We start from the raw sequence: 20,283 nt of genomic DNA on the forward strand, positions 1-20,283 counted from the left end.
ATGTACTGCTAGGTACTCTCTGGAAAGATTGCACCGATTTTCCATTGGCATTGTATGAGAGCGCTCATTTTGCCGCAGCCTTAACAGCACAACCTATTTTATTCTTCGAAGGAGCACATATTGAATGCAATTACAGTGTGGAGTCTATTGCCAGGAGGGTAAAGTACAGCCTCTTTCCCCAGAGGGCTCATAGGTGAGTGGTGGAGAGAGATGGTAAACCCATTACCAGAGTATGACAGATTCTGAAAGGAGAAGACAAACTCTGCCTAAGAAAACTTCACATGTCTTCATTAAATATTTGAGGATAAGCAGTTTGTCATAAGGTCACAGAAGAAAATGTTAGAAGTGTTAATAGGACATTTAAGGTGGCTGAAGTATGAACAGCATAGCATAGTCACTCAATAGTTTTGCTGGTACCAAGGGTGTGTTTGGAGTGTGAATGTAGTAGGAAATAAAGTAGAATTTGGAGGCAGAAAGCAGATAGTGAAGGGCTCTGTATGGCCTCGAGCTAGTGAAGCACACAATCCAATCTTATACATTTCATGGGTGTACTGGAATGCTTATATGTAGTCAAATTCAACTTGTTACCATTGGCTTTGTTTTTCTTACTCCTTATAGAGGTTGCCAAAGTCTTTTTGTACCGTGAGCCCTATTTCATCTGCGAGTTAACACCAGCATCTAAATACTGCAGCGACCCTTTTTTTTGTTGTTTGTTTCTTTAGAGAACAGGTTGAGGCCTTCTCTGCTCTTGTCAATTCAATAGGCTTGATTCTTTCTTGTCTTCTAAACAGCATACAACCCACTCTGTGCAGGCATGACCCTGCCTGGAGCTGTCCTACCTGCCATCCTTGAGCTGAGCATGCAATCTGCTCTTTATTCTGCGTGCGTGTTCTCTCTGGGCCAGTTCTTACTAACTCAGTCTTATCGTCACTGTCTGCCTCATTAGAACAAAGACAAACCATTGGTATTTTGTCCTATAAAACAAATGTACTTTAAGCAAAGTTTAGCCATCGCACAAAAAGGAGGCTGTGGAAAACTGTCAACAACAGAGTTGCACTAGGACTTTGGAGATAGGCCTAGTTTCCAGCCTGCTGAGGGACTAATAGATTGTATGATCTTGGTCGAGTCGCTTAGCTCTTTGGGCCTCTTCTTCTTGATTAATGAAATGACTTTTACATTCTCTTCTAGTCCTAAGCTTTGAATATATAAACAAGGGTTAAAAATAGTTTAAAAGGCTTTTAAAGGAATCAAAACCAAATTCCTTCATCGTGGGTATAGAAATTAAATTTGTGTTTTATACTAAAAGCAGCATTTAGCTATATTCTGTAATGATCTAAGTTTCCAGATGACAAAAGACCTTTAATAAACACAATTCTAATTTTTAAATTAATTATCTGCTCACCATGATGTGTCAACTTAATTTCTGAACAAAATAGATTGGGTTACTTTTCATTTATCTTAGATGCATAGCAGGTATTTAAACTTAAGATGTTTCACTAGTAATATAGTTAAAATTCTTAAACAGGTGTCAAATACTTCCTTAAGAGACCTCCAATTACAAGGGTTAAAATCAGAATAGCTGTCCTGGTTGTAAACATTTGTGGCCTCTTTCCATTTCTACTTCTGCCATAATTCTAAGGCTTTTACTGTCTTACAATGTGAGATGAGAAAAAAAAAGGCTCTCTGTGTATTATAATTTTTCTTTAAAGTACTATTAATCTGGTACTTCAGTTATTTTTGGCTTAAATAGGCTTTTTTGTGCTATTTTGGGCATAAAATATAATAATTTTTTAATAACTAAGAACATTTTGAGTCCTATTACAGATTATGCTTGAGTTTTGGGTAAATGCCTCATAGTAATTTAGAGACTGCTTGTGTAGAGAGCATATTTAGAATGTCCTATGAATGATTTGGAGCCACTGGTATGAAATCAGTTAGAAACTGATATGGTGTTCAGAAACTTTTTTTTTTTTTTTACATCTTTATTGGAGTATAATTGCTTTACAATGGTGTGCTAGTTTCTGCTTTATAACAAAGTGAATCAGTTATACATATACATATGTTCCCATATCTCTTCCCACTTGCGTCTCCCTCCCTCCCACCCTCCCTATCCCACCCCTCTAGGTGGTCACAAAGCACCAAGCTGATCTCCCTGTGCTATGCGGCTGCTTCCCACTAGCTATCTATTTTACGTTTGGTAGTGTGTATGTGTCCATGCCACTCTCTCGCTTTGTCACAGCTTACCCTTCCCCCTCCCCATATCCTCAAGTCCATTCTCTAGTAGGTCTGTGTCTTTATTCCTGTCTTACCCCCAGGTTCTTCATGACATTTTTGTTTTCTTAAATTCCATATATATGTGTTAGCATATGGTATCTGTCTTTCTCTTTCTGACTTACTTCACTCTGTATGACAGACTCTAGGTCCATCCACCTCATTACAAATAGCTCAATTTCGTTTCTTTTTATGGCTGAGTAATATTCCATCGTATACATGTGCCACATCTTCTTTATCCATTCATCCGATGATGGACACTTAGGTTGTTTCCATCTCCGGACTATTGTAAATAGAGGTGCAATGAACATTTTGGTACATGACTCTTTTAGAATTATGGTTTTCTCAGGGTATATGCCCAGTAGTGGGATTGCTGGGTCGTATGGTAGTTCTATTTGTAGTTTTTTAAGGAACCTCCATACTGTTCTCCATAGTGGCTGTACCAATTCACATTCCCACCAGCAGTGCAAGAGTGTTCCCTTTTCTCCACACCCTCTCCAGCATTTATTGTTTCTAGATTTTTTGATGATGGCCATTCTGACTGGTGTGAGATGATATCTCATTGTAGTTTTGATTTGCATTTCTCTAATGATTAATGATGTTGAGCATTCTTTCATGTGTTTGTTGGCAGTCCGTATGTCTTCTTTGGAGAAATGTCTATTTAGGTCTTCTGCCCATTTTTGGATTGGGTTGTTTGTTTTTTTGTTATTGAGCTGCATGAGCTGCTTGTAAATTTTGGAGATTAATCCTTTGTCAGTTGCTTCATTTGCAAAGATTTTCTCCCATTCTGAGGGTTGTCTTTTGGTCTTGTTTATGGTTTTCTTTGCTGTGCAAAAGCTTTTAAGTTTCATTAGGTCCCATTTGTTTATTTTTGTTTTTTTCTCCACTTCTCTAGGAGGTGGGTCATAAAGGATCTTGCTGTGATTTATGTCATAGAGTGTTCTGCCTATGTTTTCCTCTAAGAGTTTGATAGTTTCTGGCCTTACATTTAGGTCTTTAATCCATTTTGAGCTTATTTTTGTGTATGGTGTTAGGGAGTGGTCTAATCTCCAGAAACTTTTGATGAGGTTAGGTCCACCAGTCCTTAAAAGAGTGGTCCTAGGTTGTTACATTCCTAGCTGTGCTATCCACTTTCACAGATTTTTCTCATAGGTATGTTTTCTGTTTTTACAGTTTTAATGTGATTTGTGCTGGGACTCAAGTTACTGGAGTTTATTCACATTACAAGGAAAGCAGATGCAGAATCTGAGGAAGTCTTTGAATGATGAGAGGTCTTTCCACCAAGACTGTATCTGGAGGTGTGGAGTAGAGTGGAGAGTTGTGCCTGAGATGTAACCCCTAGGTTAATAAGGTATTAGAAATGCCTGAGCTCCCAAGATTGTGAGAAAACTTTACTATTCAAACAATCAGATTTCTTACTAGCTGATTTGTCTACTCAGGGTATAAATCATCAAGTTGGTTTCTGGGAGAATTTTGGAGTACTTGGCTGACAATCTTGTTCTGTTTCCCCCTTCTTTCTGAATTATCACGTGCCTTCAGAAATTTCAGCCCAACCGAACAAAACCCAAACAGAAATAGCAGGCGAAAAACTTCCAAAGTAATTTCAAAGATTCTAAATTATTCTGTAGTTGTAAAGCTTTTTATAGCTTGTTGTACAGAATGAGTGAATAAATTGCAGCTAACCACTCCCCATTCAAGTAGTTCTGAACCCAGTGCAGATTGTATTATAATTGAGATAGATACCTTTTCTTTTCAATTCAAGTGCTAGAGTTTATTCAAGTTTCTTTAGACTCCTGTCCTATTTCTTTGCCCCTCTTGTGTTAAAGTATGTTCTACTTTGTACTTGACCCTATGGCAGGAGACATTGGCAAAATTTGTTGGGCAGAAACAACAGCCGACATCAGTGGAAAGCATAGGCATTTAAACTCAGCTGCAAATGAACATTTGAAAGTTAGGAAAAAAATAGAATTAGATTTGAGCAGTTCAGGTGGTGTGGATTTGTAGGATAGTGGTCTGCCGATGATTCTTTTTACTATATTGTATGTTTGTAAATATCGCCCAGAAAATCAAACACCTTCACCCATCCCCGCCCCAGCTCAGTTCCTTTTTCCTTGTTCAGTTTCAGTGGATTGGCCAGCTAAAATTTAAAGCAACAAGACATGACCATGCTTTGGATTGTATCCGAATCTGTGCCTTTGTTTTAGATTTGCTTAAATGTTTATGCCCATTATATAAGTTTACGTGCTGTGAAATTCTGTAGTCCCTAGCGTTACCTTTGCATTGATGTGTTTTTTTGGTTTGTTTTTATTTTTAACTGATTATATAATGATTCATTGTGTTTGCTTTAAAAAAAGAAACCCAGGGCTTCCCTGGTGACGCAGTGGTTGGGGGTCCGCCTGCTGGTACGGGGGGCGTGGGCTCGTGCCCCGGTCCGGGGGGATCCTGCGTGCCGCGGGGCGGCTGGGCCCGTGGGCCATGGCCGCTGGCCCTGCGCATCCGGAGCCTGTGCTCCGCAACGGGAGAGGCCACAACGGTGAGAGGCCCGTGTACCGAAAAAAGAAAAAAAAAAAGAAAAGAAGCCCAGCAATCTATTGTTAGAAATAAATTATTCCTAGCCATAGGATAGCGCTTAAAAATAACCTTAAAGGAGCCTTTATGACTTACTTTTTTTTCAACCTACTGGAGTAAATTTTCAGCATTTGTTTAATGTGCCGCCACTGCAAGAAATAAAATGTCCTAAGCTTTGCTGTATTTTGTTCTTTCACTAGTCATGCTAACGATTATTTTTAAAGGTATTTGAATGTGTTGTTTTGCATATCTGTTAAAACTTGATTTAATCTAGGTAGAAATCCCATTTTATTTTTTTGTTTTTGTTATTAAACCCAATGTGAGTAACATTAAACTTCCAAACATGATTTTTATTAGAATTTTTAAAATTTGGGCTTACTGTAGAATCTATGAACACTATTCTCTCTGGAAATACTAGAGGTGATAACTGCAAAATAAACTATTAAAAATAAAAAAGAGTCATGTACCCAAATGTTCATTGCAGCTCTATTTACAATAGCCTAGAGATGGAAACAACCTAAGTGTCCATCATCGGATGAATGGATAAAGAAGATGTGGCACATATATACAATGGAATATTACTCAGCCATAAAAAGAAACGAAATTGAGCTATTTGTAATGAGGTAGATGGACCTAGAGTCTGTCATACAGAGTGAAGTAAGTCAGAAAGAGAAAGACAGGTACCGTATGCTAACACATATATGTGGAATTTATGAAAAAAAAATGTCATGAAGAACCTAGGGGTAAGACAGGAATAAAGACACAGATCTACTAGAGAATGGACTTGAGGATATGGGGAGGCGGAAGGGTAAGTTGTGACAAAGCGAGGGAGAGGCATGGACATATATACACTACCAAACGTAGGATAGATAGGTAGTGGGAAGCAGCCGCATGGCACGGGGAGATCAGCTCGGTGCTTTGTGACCGCCTGGAGGGGTGGGATAGGGAGGGTGGGAGGGAGGGAGATGCAAGAGGGAAGAGATATGGGAACATATGTATATGTATAACTGATTCACTTTGTTATAAAGCAGAAACTAGCACACCATTGTAAAGCAATTATACTCCAATAAAGATGTAAATATATATATATATATGAAAAAAACCAAAACAAAACGGTAAACTGCTAAAAAAAGAAAAGCAACATTGCATAGCCTTAAACTAAAATATACTGCCTTAAACATTATACTTTTCTAATTTTTATTTTCCCTTCCTTTTGTTAATACTCAAGTTTTAAAAAAACAAACGTTTTGAACTCGAACTCTACTGAACTGTGGTATAGAATTTTAAATACTGTATGTAAGTGTTGTCTTATAAATATATTAGAAGAGATTGAAGACATAGTTGAAGGGCCAGTGTCTTGCTGGCTGTAGGAACAATTTGGCTTTCATCTAAATGAATGTGTAGTGTATGAATTACAAGGTGATATAACACTAAGCTTAAATGGTGTTTTTAAAAAGAAAGCGTACCTAATTTTCACTGAATGTCTAATTTGGTAGCTACAGAGTTTCAAAGTGGGGGCAGTTGGTAGTGGGAAACTGGTTGTGGGGAAGACGAATATAGCTAAAGGTTGGCTTGACCCTCTCCAAGGATCTGCTCCATCCTTATGTCTGAAACTAGACCCATGGCCAGTGCTAGACTTTAAAGCACTTGATAATAACTGGGCATCTAGGTGTTACCCCTTAGTCCATTTAAGCAGTTTTGAAATGTAAATTTTAGTTTTCTATAGCTTTATTAAAGCTAATTAAACATACAAAGATAAACAATTAGTCTTATAATCACCAAATATTAACAGAATTTATCTCTGGATGATAGGATTAGAGGTCATTGTTATTTTCTCTAAAGTTTTCTATTTTTTTCAAAATTTCTGCAATGACTCTGTATTAGTTTTACCACAGAAAAGATAGTTACTTTAAAATGTATTTATTTAGATGTATATTCTTCCCTATGTTTTTTCATTATCCCACAGGTATTATTAGTCTAAACTACAGTTTAGTTTAATTTTATAATTTTGATATACATGGTGATTTTACAGTTTTTATGTACAAGTTTTTAAAGTTTTGCTTGTTTATGTATAATTTTGATGCATATTTTAAAAGAAGAGCCTATGTTTGGATTTGTATAAGTTTTGTAGTAATGGGCACCAATTAATGAAATAGTATTAACAGTATGTTGAAGGAAATTTATGTCTGCAGACAAAATATTTAATGGGCAAATCAGTACAAAACAGAGCCCTGATTCTTGTCTACCCCTTCCTGTTACCCCAAACCTGTTTACTCCTTCATGTTTTCTGTAGTAGAAGATGGTGTCATCAGCCACCTAGTTGTTTGTGTCAGAAACTTGGAAGTCAAAATTGATTCCCTCTCACCCTGTCTCCTAAATCCATTAGCAAATACTGCATTCTCTCCCTCCAAAATACATCTCATCCATGTGCACTTCTTGCTGTTGCCATCACCACTGCCATAGGACAAGCCATACCATCATCTCTAACCTGGGGCGCGTTGCAGCCTCCTCTCTGGTCTCCCTGTCCAGCCCATTGTGAACGGTCATAAATACATGTGCCTCCACTGGTAAGACCCATTATACTAGTAACAATATTTATATTCTTACCAGGGCCTCACTATTGTCTTGCCCCCCTTTTGGTTTTCATATTGTTTATTCTGTCCCCATTGTGTGCTCTTCAGTCCCACTGACCTCTGTGCTGTTTTGTCAACACATTAAACTCTTTCCTACATCAGGGTCTTCTGATGGCTTTCGCCTCTACTTCACCGTCCTTCCCTCCACCTGGCTGACTCCTTCTCATCTTGGAAGTCTCACTTCACAGTCCCTTCTTCCTTCCTTTGGGAGGGCTGACTACAAACAGGCCTACACTAGCCCATCTCTTCCCCCAAATCCTTTCTCATAGCTTAGCTCTGATTATTTCCTCTGTGGCACTTTCATAATCCTTGGTCATCTTTGTTTACTTATTGATTTCCTGATGTTTTCTGCTAGACCATAAGCTTTATGAGTGTCGGGATCTACCTCTGTCTTGTTCTTTGCTCTAACACTAACGACTGGTAGCATAGTAGGTGCTCAATAAATAATTGTACGTCAGAATTTTTTGTAATGTGCATGGATTTTTATATGGATCTTTATAATTGAGTCCAACCTTTTTCAATAAAAATATAAAGAGAAACTTTTTAGTTCTTTTTTCTTTAGCCGAGATGATAAACTTAATCTTTTCCCTGAGATCTCATATATATCTAGCACATTTTGTAGCAAATTGGCATTGACGAGGAGGCAGATAAGACACTGACACTCAGACGAAGTGACTTGTGCACATTTATTTGCTGGTAGCTGATAGAATAGGAATCTTAGAGGTTTTCATGTCCTTTAAATATAACATTCTTTTTGAAAAAGAGAACCCGGGGCTTTTAGAGGTTAAGTGATCAGGGTTATGCAGCTGGAACTCTTGAAAAGAATAGGAACTAGGAAAAGAATAAGATCTAAACAAAGTGGTCTTGAGTTGCTTCTAGGGCTCACTTTGCATTATATAGCATGTGAGACATGCAGCTGAGAAAATATATCCATTTGTATAAAAAATTATGATTCTGTGCTTTAAAATATGAATTACATATTTTCACATTTAATAGTACATTGATATGAATCCTTTAAATACCATAGGCATTAGGGTTTTTTTCTTTCCAGAAAATACTTCAGTTATGCCTTTTATATCTTCTAGCTGGTATGTCTTTGAACACCGATATTGTTTGTTAAATATATAGAGGCATCCATAACATTTGTAATAAATGTTACATGAGCTTTTTGGTTTCCAGACGTCACCTTTTTAACTCTCTGTTGCTATGGGTTTTCATTAGTATTCCGTGGAGCCTGGGTTGCCATAGAAAATGTGTAGTTGTAGAGGAGTTACCATGGCAACAGTCCGCCATTATGTATTTTTCAATATCAGCTCGCTGGAGATGGTAGTGAATCTGAAGGATATTTGTTTAGGGAGTCCAGTAATAAAAAATAAAACAAACAGAATATTTCAATATCTTAGTTATCTCCAACAGATACTTTAAATATGATGCTAGTTACCCTTTATTCAAATAAATTAAATAAAAATGAAAGCTGTTTTAAAGGCTAACGTTCAGCCATTTAGCTTGATTTCTGGAGATGCTAAAAATTTTAATTGGCTTAAATGTTTGACACACACGTAAACTCCCATGTAATAAAGCTACTGTCAAATAAGCATAAGGTTTTGTTTTAATCGGTTCCTGCCTCCTTCACGACCTTGAACAATAGGTGCTCAGGTACATGTGAGAAAAAGGAAGAGTAGCTTTTGTCTTTGAAGTGGAGCTCAGAAATAAAGAAAGGAAATCACCTGGTGACTCAGTGCTCAGTGCAGCTTTTCAAAAGAAAGAAAAAAGCAGAGAAACTGTTTTCAGTAGAATGGCAAATCCCTTAGTTGAAGGGAAGTTTTAAGCATACTATTTAAAACATACTATTTAAACATAGTGTTTAAAACATACTGTTGGAAAGGTTTTGGCATATCCAACCCTTTAGCAATCATTTTGAAATTCTTCACCTATTAGACATGTTAGGCATGTATGTTAGTTGTCTTCAATTTACCTTCCTTATTTTTACCTTGATAGAGTGACACCCGTTATTTTGTCACAGGGGCAAGTAAAAAGAAATGTAATCACAATTCAGCAAATTAGATATATGTATATTAAGAGATTTTGAAAAGATGAGTGAACTTCAAGTTTTGCAATCTGGCTTAAAGATTTTTCTTTTTGGTTCTTAATTATTGCTGTGATCTGAATGTTTGTGTCCCCTCCAAATTCATATGTTGAAACGGAATGCCCAATGTTATGGTGTTAGGACATGGCACCTTTGGGAGGTGATTAGGCCCCTTATAAAAGAGACCCCAGAAAGCTCCCTTGCCTCTTCTATCATGTGAGGACATAGCGAAAAGATGGCCACGTATGAACCAGGAATTGGGTCCTCACTAGACACCCAATCTGCCGGTGCCATGAGTTTGACTTCCCAGCCTCCAGAACGGTGAGAGAGAGAGAGGTGTCTGTTGTCTATAAGCCCCCCCAGTCTATAGTATTCTGTTATAGCAGCCCGGATGGACCAAGACAGTTGCCAAGACTCTCTCTGAAGTTGTGGGAAGATATGACATTGGGGCTTCTTGTTTTTATATTCTTGAAGCCATGTACTATTGGAGCTTTCCAACGTTCTTCCCTGGAAACTTTTTCTTGTGGGACATGTGAAGATAGCTGCTTCTACAGCAGAATAGAGACTCCGCACAGAATGATGGGTCATAATTCAGTATTTCGGAGAATCAGTAAATGTATGAATTGCTCCTGGACAAATGTGGGGCAGCTGAGAGAAAAATGTAAGCCCAAACAGTGTTTTACCGGGTATAGCTTGCATGGAGGAAGTAGGTAGAGTTTGATAGAAAACATTTAAAAAGCTGATCTTCTAATCGTGGTGTCATTGTATCAAGGAACCCTTTTGCAAAGAGTAGCTTTAAGTAAAATTGAGAATAAAATACTCTGAATTGCCAAGCTATGGAGTTCTCAAACAATGATGTTCATCTATAACTGACACATAGTCCTGACAGTTTTACAGATGAGGGAATTAGTAGCTTAATGGATATTATCAATCTAGGATGGGCATATTGAGTTTAGGAAAAGAATAAAATTAAACATTTGGCATTTAGTGAATGAAAGGTTTATTGTTGAGAATGCATTCAAAATATTATTGTGTGCATTCATTTTCTCTGCCACAGGATATCTTGAGCAGTGGGTAACAGAACGCCATGGTTAAAAGCATAGACTTTGGAGTTAGACTGCCTGAATATGATTTCTGGCTTGATCAGTTACTAGCTCTGTGATACTGGACAAGTTAATTAACCTCTCTGGGCCTCAGCTTCCTTATTCATACAATGGAGATAGTAACAGTAACTGTGTTATAGGTTGTAATGGTGGTTAAATGGATTTACATTTGTGAAGTACTTGTTACAGAATGTGCTATTTAGGTGTATGTTAATTAAAATGGGAAAAAGTAGGAAGGTTGGGGCTCAGAGTCACCCAACTGATGACAGCTGATCAGAGGGCGAACTTCAGACTGAATCAAAGATTAATGGATGTCAAAGTAGTCAGATAAACAATACCATAAATAATGAGCTTGTTTCATTATTTTTAGATTTAAAATTACATGCAAGACATTGATATAACATTAGTAACCTTTTACACTGTATACCAAAGTTCCATTTGCTAGCAAGCCTACTCAGCTCAACAAGAATTCATTAACCTTGACCTTTATGATCATAAAGGTCATGACCTTTATGACCTTTATGACTGAAGAGCATAGAGAGGTTTTTGGCATCAGAATACAGGCACCTTTTCTTTCTTTTAACGGAAGAAGATAATGAAATCAAATAGAATTTGTTATCATCATATACTACCCTCCTGCATGTACCATTTTTTTTCTCCTTGATGGAATACTTAACAGAAAAATTAAACAGAAGATAAATATAATCCTTTCTAGAAGTTGCAGTTTGATTTGGTAAATTTTATTGTAATGGATCAAGGTTGTTCAGGCTCCGGACGCACAGGCTCAGCAGCCATGGCTCACGGGCCCAGCCGCTCCGCGGCACGTGGGACCCCATGTCCCCTGCATCGGCAGGTGGACTCTCAACCACTGCACCACCAGGGAAGCCCAAGTTTGTTTATTTAAATCAGATATCATAGCTAATCCACAGCCCTGATCAGACTCCTGGTTTCTTGTCTGGTGTGGCCCTGGACTGAATGAACTATTTTCTATTTCTCATTCACTGCTTTCAAGCTTTTCTGTCATCAGTCCTTTGCCTTTCCCCCTAAATTTGGTGAATATAAAGGCTCTGACCTCCTCTGTCCTATCCTTTCCAGATTTTTAGTTTCCCTCATCCAGTCTCATGGCCCTACTTTTACCTCTATGTGGATATCTTGAAAAACTGCCCTGTCATCATCCTGGTCTGTTTTTAGTCGGCCCTCAGTCTAACTGTACGCTATAGTGTTTACACTTGAGTACCCTGCTCTAAACTTCAAATAGACATGCCATCCCAAATCCTTTGTCCCGCTTAACTCTGCCCAACTCTACCTCTTAATCCTATTCCTACTGTCTTTTAAAACCAGTGGGCTCTCTTACCTTTGCAGTTCTGTCAGGGCATCAGCATCTCCCAGGCACCAAGGGTCAGTATTTGGAAGATCTGTGAATTCAGTATAATTAACAATAGACATGCCAAAGCTTTACTTCAAGGAATTTTAATCAGCTGACTCTGAGTAGAATTTCCAAGGCGCCTCAGTTTGGATGGGGAAAAATTACTTCATTTCAGTAATCTCTTAAGTCAAAATTTAGCTTCTCCTTTTATGCTGAATATAGGTAAGAAACCACAGTAATGTGAATAGCACCCATGACTTTGTCACCAATAGTAGTTATGAATATTTTCAGATTATATTAAATTTGTTGAGGATATCTTGATATATCTTTTATGTTTATATTAAATTTGTTGAGGATATCTTGATATATCTTTTATATTTATATTAAATTTGTTGAGGATATCTTGATATATCTTTTATATTTATACCTTTTTCAAAATTATAGTCGTTATTAGACCGCCACTAGATTGTACAATTTAATGCATTAATAATGAAGCACCTTTGTAATTTTATCCTGAATTTGTTTTTAAAAACATTTCGATAGCTGTATTTCACTGTGTTTGCTTTCCTTTTAATAGTATTTTATTTTATGCCTTTATACGCATTATTTTGAGAAGTGCTACAGAGGCTTTACCAGTCTGCCAAATGGGTCTATGGTCCAAAATATGGTGAAGAACCCCTGCTTTCCTGTAACATGTGCTCATATAAAATTTGAAAGCCATTGTAAGCTTTGAATGGTACTACATGTTTATTTTTCATTGAGTGTTTTAAAAATACCTTCTTATGTCTCAGGCGTATTTTAACCAGTACTTTTTCTTAGTTTTTAGAACCAAAATGCCATTATTTTATAAGAACCATGGATTCTTTTGAACAGTTTTTAATATAGCAAAGTAAAGATTAAGGCATAGGTTAATTTATTCACACTGCTGTGTGTGTGTGTTACTTTCTAGTGTGATTGCAAATAACAAAGAACTGAGCAAGCTTTCCAGCAATTTATCAAACAGGATTAGAGTGAAGGTATTAATAAACCGGAAAAGGGGAGCTAGGAAGCAAAGGGGAGGACGAGCCAGGTACAATCGGAGACCTGACTGAGCTCATTTCCCTTAGCAGCTCCTTATATATAAATTGGGTCCTTTGGAAAATAAAGTGATTTTGATCATCTCTAGCCACGTAGTAAAATGTTCTCAAGCTCTTTGGGTTGTCCACGGATTTTAATTAGTTATACTTCTTACTCCTGATCTCCATTATCTTGGAGGATTGTATACTTTCTAAAGAAAGAAATTAGCAAGGGAGAATGATTCCATTGAATTATGTTTACTGCCTTGCAATTCAGTTATCTATTACTTCATAACAAACCATCCCAAAGCATAGTGGCCTAAACGACACTGTGTTATTTGTTATCTCTCATGGCTCTGAGGGGTTCTTGACTGGAGTCCCTTGGGCTGTGGCTGGCATCTAAAGACCCCCCACTCTGCATGCTCAGGGTGCCTCTCTACTCACGCTTCTGGTGCCTCTGTGCTTCTCTTGTGGCCCCCTCTCAGCAGTGTGGCCTGGACCACTTTTTATGGTGGGTCAGGTACCAAGAGGCAGGAAGCAGGGTCTCCCTGTCCTCTTAAAGGCCACAACCACAGTGGGCACAGCATCACTTACGCTGTGTTCCGTTGGCGAGGAAAAATTCCATGGGGTGAAGGAACAGGCTCCAGCTCTCGACTGGGGCATCAGCACGTGTACACAGTGAAGGAAGGAACCGAAGGTACCCAAACTTCTTGTTTCCCCTGCTTCACCTTGCTTTCCTCTGCAAACTAGCTCTTCCTTCTGATTCCTCAATTTTTACTTATTATTAATTTAATTGGTTACTTTCTCCCAGGTGAACTCGACTTAATTTTTAATAGCTACTCTGGTCTGTATCCATTTTTGTTTGTTTTTTGTCTGTAGCATCAGTGCCTCTTCAATCCACCACTGTTTTTTAGGCTCTCATAACTTTCCCCTGCGCTGTGATGGAGGCTTTTCCTATTGGTTATTTTAAAGTTTGGAAGTCTCCAAGATCACCCTCACTTCTGACACCAACTGCAAGTTTGGGCTTACAAGCGCACCCTCAGACTTGACAATCCACTAGGAAGACTCTCAGAACTCTGAAAGCTGTTATACACACAGTTATGGTTTATTACAGTGAAAGGATGCAGCTTCCGATCAGCGAGGGAAAGGGGCACTTAGATCGAGGTCTGGAAGACTTCCGAAAGCTTCCATTGTCCTCTCCCAGTGGAGTCACGCAGGCAGGATTTACATCTCCCAGTAACAATGTGTGATAACACATGTGGAGCACTGCCAACCAAAGAACTCACTCAAGCCTCCGTGTCCCGAGTTTTCACTGAGGCTCGGTCACGTAGACTTGGTTGGTCACACAGACATTATTTTTTATTTTTATTTTTTTAGATGCATTGAGTCTTCGTTGTTGAGCACAGGCTTTCTCTAGTTGAAGCAAGCGAGGGCTACTCTTTGTTGCAGTGTGCGGGCTTCCCATTGCCGTGGTTTCTCTTGTTGCGGAGCATGGGCTGTAGGTGCGTGGGCTTCAGTACTTGCGGCACGTGGGCTTAGTAGTTGTGGTGTGCGGGCTCTAGAGCACTTGGGCTTCAGTAGTTGTGGCTTGTGGGCTTTAGAACCCAGGCTCAGTAGTTGTGGCGCACGGGCTTAATTGCTCCACTGCATGTGGGATCTTCCTGGACCAGGAATCAAACCCGTGTCCCCTGCGTTGGCAGGCGGATTCTTAACCACTGCGCCACCAGGGAAGCCCAGGGAGTTTCTTTTGAGGGTTTAGCTTCACTTTGAAGTGAGCAGATGCACACGAGGAGCAAGCGTCGTGTTCCTTGGTCCGTCTGCAGCACTTGGCGCCATAGAGAGATCCGTGATTTGGGGCATCTAACCTAAAGGATCTGAGTGGGTCTTGTTGGTCCCAGTGTGAAAAATAATCTTAGAGAATTCATTCAACTCCAGTTCTCGGTCTTTTCCTCTCTCCTGTGTTAGACCCTATCTCTTCCCCCTGCCAGCATTCCCATATGCGTTACACTGAGAGAGACAACTCTTTTAGTGTATTCATTCATGTAATGATTCAGCATGTGTTTAATGAACATGTATGTATCAGGCACTTTGTCAGGTGTTGGAGGTACAGTGGTGAACAAGACAGAAATAGCCCTTGTCCTGGTTTTCTCCATTAGAAAAGATTGTAAAACTCTAAGGCACATTTTCTGTTGGTTTGCTTAACCTCCAACTCATTAATTTCCTTGTCATGCCTGTGAAACAGGAGAGCTAAATGGATAACATCTGCAGCAGATATTAGCCGAGCACTTTTACTATATGCTAATAAGCACTCTACCACCATTACCGTATTTAATTCCTCACGACCCTTTGGGTAGAAACCTAATCATCATTACATTATAGATGAGAAAACTGAGGCTGTGTTTCAGGTCTTGCCTCCCTAGACCTTGTACTTTTTACCGCTGCGTGATCGATTACTCCTAGACTGAGTAAGCCTTCCCACCTTTTGCTGTGGTTGACTTTGATCTTGCATTGTTATTCTCACCAGATGATCAAACGTAGCTCTTGCCTGTGTTAAAATTCACACTTGGAGTTGCCCCTACAGTATCAGCTGAAAGGAAGGATCAAATCCACTACCTGTTCAGGGCAGCCGTTCTTATCTTTGTTCTTTACAGAGCCTTATTATATAGCTTGGCTGTCATCTTAGAAAAAGAGGAAGAGATGATATTAGACATGTTTTTTAACTAGCTACAAGTTGCTAACAATAATTGTGCCACTTGAAAGTTTCTGGTAGTTCATTCTAAGTACATTAGTTGGTCTGAGTTCAATGAGTAAATTATGACTTCTATCAACAAGTGGGTTGACATTAAGCTTCTCAAACCTGCAACAAATCACATGACTCCCAGAAGGTCTGGAATGGTGGTTTGTCAGTGATAAATTGTTTCCCTGCTCTCTGATGCAAGAATATTATGAATGTTCACCATCTCAGTTTATTTATTCAAGTATATTTGAAACGATATGTGTGGAGATCAGTGCATTCTGAGCCTTATGACAAGCTTATTTCCTGAAGGAGAGATAAATAAAATGTCAAATTCAGGACTCAACAATCTAGAATTTTGATTATCTAAATAAGTAAAGGAGATAGTATTGCTTTTTATTTTTCTAATGACTCTGTCCCCTAAAGGTCCTTAGAGTGCTCGTTCCAGGAGACATTCCTCTTGAACATATCGGCTGGTGCGTTTGTGGATGTAAGGGAACACATTACATCATGTTGCTTTGCCCAGTTGCAGTTGCAGTGGAGAAATATTTGCCCAAATTGCTTTTCACTGATTTAACCAGTGTCATTTCAGTAGAATAGATTGGGGGCAGGTTAGCAGAATGGCTAAGAGTAGGACTCTGAAAATTGGGTTTGAGTGTTGCCTTCACTACCTATAAGCTGTGTAACTAGGCAATTTAATCTAAATGTCAGATTCTTCATCTGTAAAATGGGACAATAATAATTCCTACCTCATATTATTTAAAGAATTAGACATGTTTTGTGCTGGGCATATATTAAATACCCATTAGCTCCAAAAGGCTAGTTGTTGTTTTATTTATTTTTATTGGAGAGAGTATGTTCTCTTTCAATTTATTAAAAAATTTTCCACTTTAAGACAATAAGTGGTTTTTGGTGATTAGCATTATTAAATACAAAAAAGTCACTGCAAGGAAGAAAAAAGAGAAACAACACAAATAATGGTCTCTTAACAGGGTTGTTTTCAAGATGTCATACTTGATTCTAGCGGTCAACATGCAAGAGTTTTGAATTCATGCCTAATTCTTGGTAGCAAATGAAAATCTTTTGGAAACTACAAGGTACTGACATTCTGTGGACTATGGAGCCACCCCATCTGGGTTCAAATCTATAACGTGTGGAAGGCAGCTATGCTCACTACTGTACCACGTGGGAGGGATCAATAAGGAGTTTGGGAGTAACAGCCCATATCCCCTTCCCACCAGGGAAGCCCATGGGCTAAATCTTATTGATATTTGGCTTTTGCTCCAGCAGGTGCCCTCAACCATAATGGGTCTACAAAGAAGGAGGAGAGGTACTCTACTCTGGCTTGTTCCTTCTACTCTACTTTTTATCACCGTTTCCATCTCCTCTGCTAACTCCCAACCCTGTTTTCTCAAGAGTTTCTATTCTGCTTTAAAGTCCTACCCTTTTCTACCTCCAGTGTTTATGCCCTCAGTGGACCAAAGTTATAGAAGTTCTTTTTTCTTTCTGTCTAGGTGATGACTAGGGAGGCTTCTCAGCCATGTCTCTGCATCTCCTACTAAATTCTCTTTCCCATGCAAAATCGATAAATCTTGAAATATTTCTACAAATAATAATGGATGATCTACATTTCTTCAGATCAGCTGAGAAGTTAGCCATCATATATTACATTAGGTTCAAATACGATGTTTTATAAGGTCTAAATGAATTTATCCGGCTAAGTTTGGGACAAAAGATATTGCTGAGTTGGAGATTGACTATTACAGAATGATAGGATGGTTACAATGGAAAATGAAAAGGCATTGAAATCACGCAACTTGGGTGTACATTCAGACCCCACTATGACTTTGGGCAACTCCTGTTACCTCTTTAAAATTCATTTTCCTCTGTGGGGTGGAGACAAAAATATTCAATCTAAAAAAACTAAGCACAGAAGGATGCTTCTTCAGTATCATAAAGATTACCTGTTTTAAATCCATAGCCAACATCCAGCTCATCATATGAGACCCTAGAATTTTAATATTTTAGTCAGTTAACTGATACAGATATCGGTGTTCACCGTGACTTTTAAACATTGTTTGGGAAGTTTTGTTCTTTGTATCAAGGCATGACAGAGAGAGAGAGAGAGAATGGGAATGAAATGTGGGAAGAAAAGAGCATCCTAAGAATAACCGAAACGAAAAGTGGGTGGGACCTATGTAAAGAAAAAACAGGGCAGGATAGCCAAGAAAATTTAGAAAAAGAAGTTGGAGATATTTCTCCTACCAAATATTATATGTTCTGTCAACTTTACACTGTGAGCACAAGAATTGACAGATGGATCAGAGGCAGAGAAATAGCCCTGAATCTGGGGTCCAGCCATTGACTTCTTTTTTTAAAAATTTACTTATTTATTTATTTTTGGCTGCATTGGGTCTTCGTTGCTGTGTGTGGGAGCTCTCTAGTTACCGCGAGCGAGGCTACTCTTCATTGTGGTGCACGGGCTTCTCATTGTGGTGGCTTTTCTTGTTGTGGAGCACGAGCTCTAGGCATGCAGGCTTCAGTAGTTGTGGCACGTGGGCTCAGTAGTTATGGTGCATGGGCTTAGTTGCTCTGTGGCATGTGGGATCTTCCCGGACCAGGGCTCGAACCCATATCCCCTGCATTGGCAGGTGGATTCTTAACCACTGCGCCACCAGGGAAGTCCCCGCCATTGACTTCTTGAGCACATGTGCTGTGCTAGACACTGAAGTAAGTGCTTTCTGTAAATTATCTAGCTTAAGCCTTACAAGAAAACTGTAAAATAGGTATTGTTATCCCCATTTTATCTTTAAGGAAAAATAAGGTTTAGAGAAGTTAAAGAACACTTACCCTGTTGTCAAAACTGACATTAGAGCTCAGATTGTACCTCAAAGCAACTGCTGTCAAAGTGAATCTTATACAAATGAACCATGAAGGAGTGAGTGATTTTACCAGTGGTGTTGGGGAAAAGACTGAGAGAGGGGGTCATTAGAAATCACATAAGTGCTCGCCTCACACCATACCAACAGTAAATTCTACACAGATTGAAAAAAAAGAGGCAAGGGTAGAAGGTAGTAGCAGAGTTGGAGGGCAAGTAAAAGAAAATATAAGTAGCTATTTCGTTGAAATTGGACTGGAGAAAAACTTTCTAAGCATAGAAACCATGGAAGAAACCACAAAAGAAATGACTGATATGCTTGGTTACATAAAGTTTCAACTTCTGTGCATCAAAACCATTATAAAGCAAACCTAAATGCAAAGAACAGACTAGGGAGGCAAATGAAAATTTATATTAATATAATATATTAAATTATACAATTATAATACACAAATGATTAATATCTTTATTGTATAATGAACTCTTACAAATCAATAAGAAAACTACAAATTTCCTAAGTAAAAACGGTCAAAGGCAATAACAGGAGAGCTCATAAATTTTAAAAATTACTCCACAGTAATAATAAGAAAAACTAATTAAAATTAAAGGTAGATGTTATTTTCACTATGAAATAAAAGTATTTTCTGAAAATTTTTAGGTACATTTGAACATTTTGAGAAATAGGAACTGAGCTACACTGTTCACTGTCCTTTTGGTGGGCAAATTATAGACGAATGCCATGGGAAAAGTTTATGCCTTTTCTTCAGAAATTCCATCTTGGTGAGTTTCACTTACGGAAGTTGAGATCTTTATACAAGGATATTATTTCAATGTTGGATGTACTAGACAAAAAGAAAAGCAAGACGATTCAAATGATAAACGTCAGAAAATATTTGAATGAATTTTGTGAATATGACGATTTGGATGCATGATCTATTAAGATTGTGTTTTCAAAGACTATTATGTATATAAATGATTTGATGTTAAGGGGAAAAGGCAAGATACACTGTGTGTGCAGTATTATTCTAAATCTCATTTAAAACACCGTGTGTATAACTTTATATATTGAAAGGGAACAAGGGAAGATGTTAATTTCCTTCTAAATGGTGGCGTTGTGATTTTTTTTTTTTTTTTTTTTTGGTGGTACGCGGGCCCCTCTCACTGTTGTGGCCTCTCCCCTTGCGGAGCACATGCTCTGTTCGCACAGGCTCAGCGGCCATGGCTCACGGGCCCAGCCGCTCCGTGGCATGTGGGATCCTCCCGGACCAGGGCACGAACCCGTGTCCCCTGCATCGGCAGGCGGACTCTCAACTACTGCGCCGCCAGGGAAGCCAACGATGGGTTTTTATTCTCTGTATTTTGCATATTTTCTACAATGAATGTATATTGCTTTTATATATAATTCTAAAAAGTTATTGGGACTTCCCTGGTGGCACAGTGGTTAAGAATCCACCTGCCAATGCAGGGGACACGGGTTCGAGACCTGGTCTGGGAAGATCCCACATGCCGCGGAGCAACTAAGCCCGTGCACCACAGCTACTGAGCCCACACGCGACAACTACTGAAGCCCGTGTACCCTAGAGCCTGTG

The sequence above is a fragment of the Phocoena phocoena genome, chromosome 16 (assembly GCF_963924675.1).
Source record: "Phocoena phocoena chromosome 16, mPhoPho1.1, whole genome shotgun sequence".
NCBI lineage: Eukaryota > Metazoa > Chordata > Mammalia > Artiodactyla > Phocoenidae > Phocoena > Phocoena phocoena.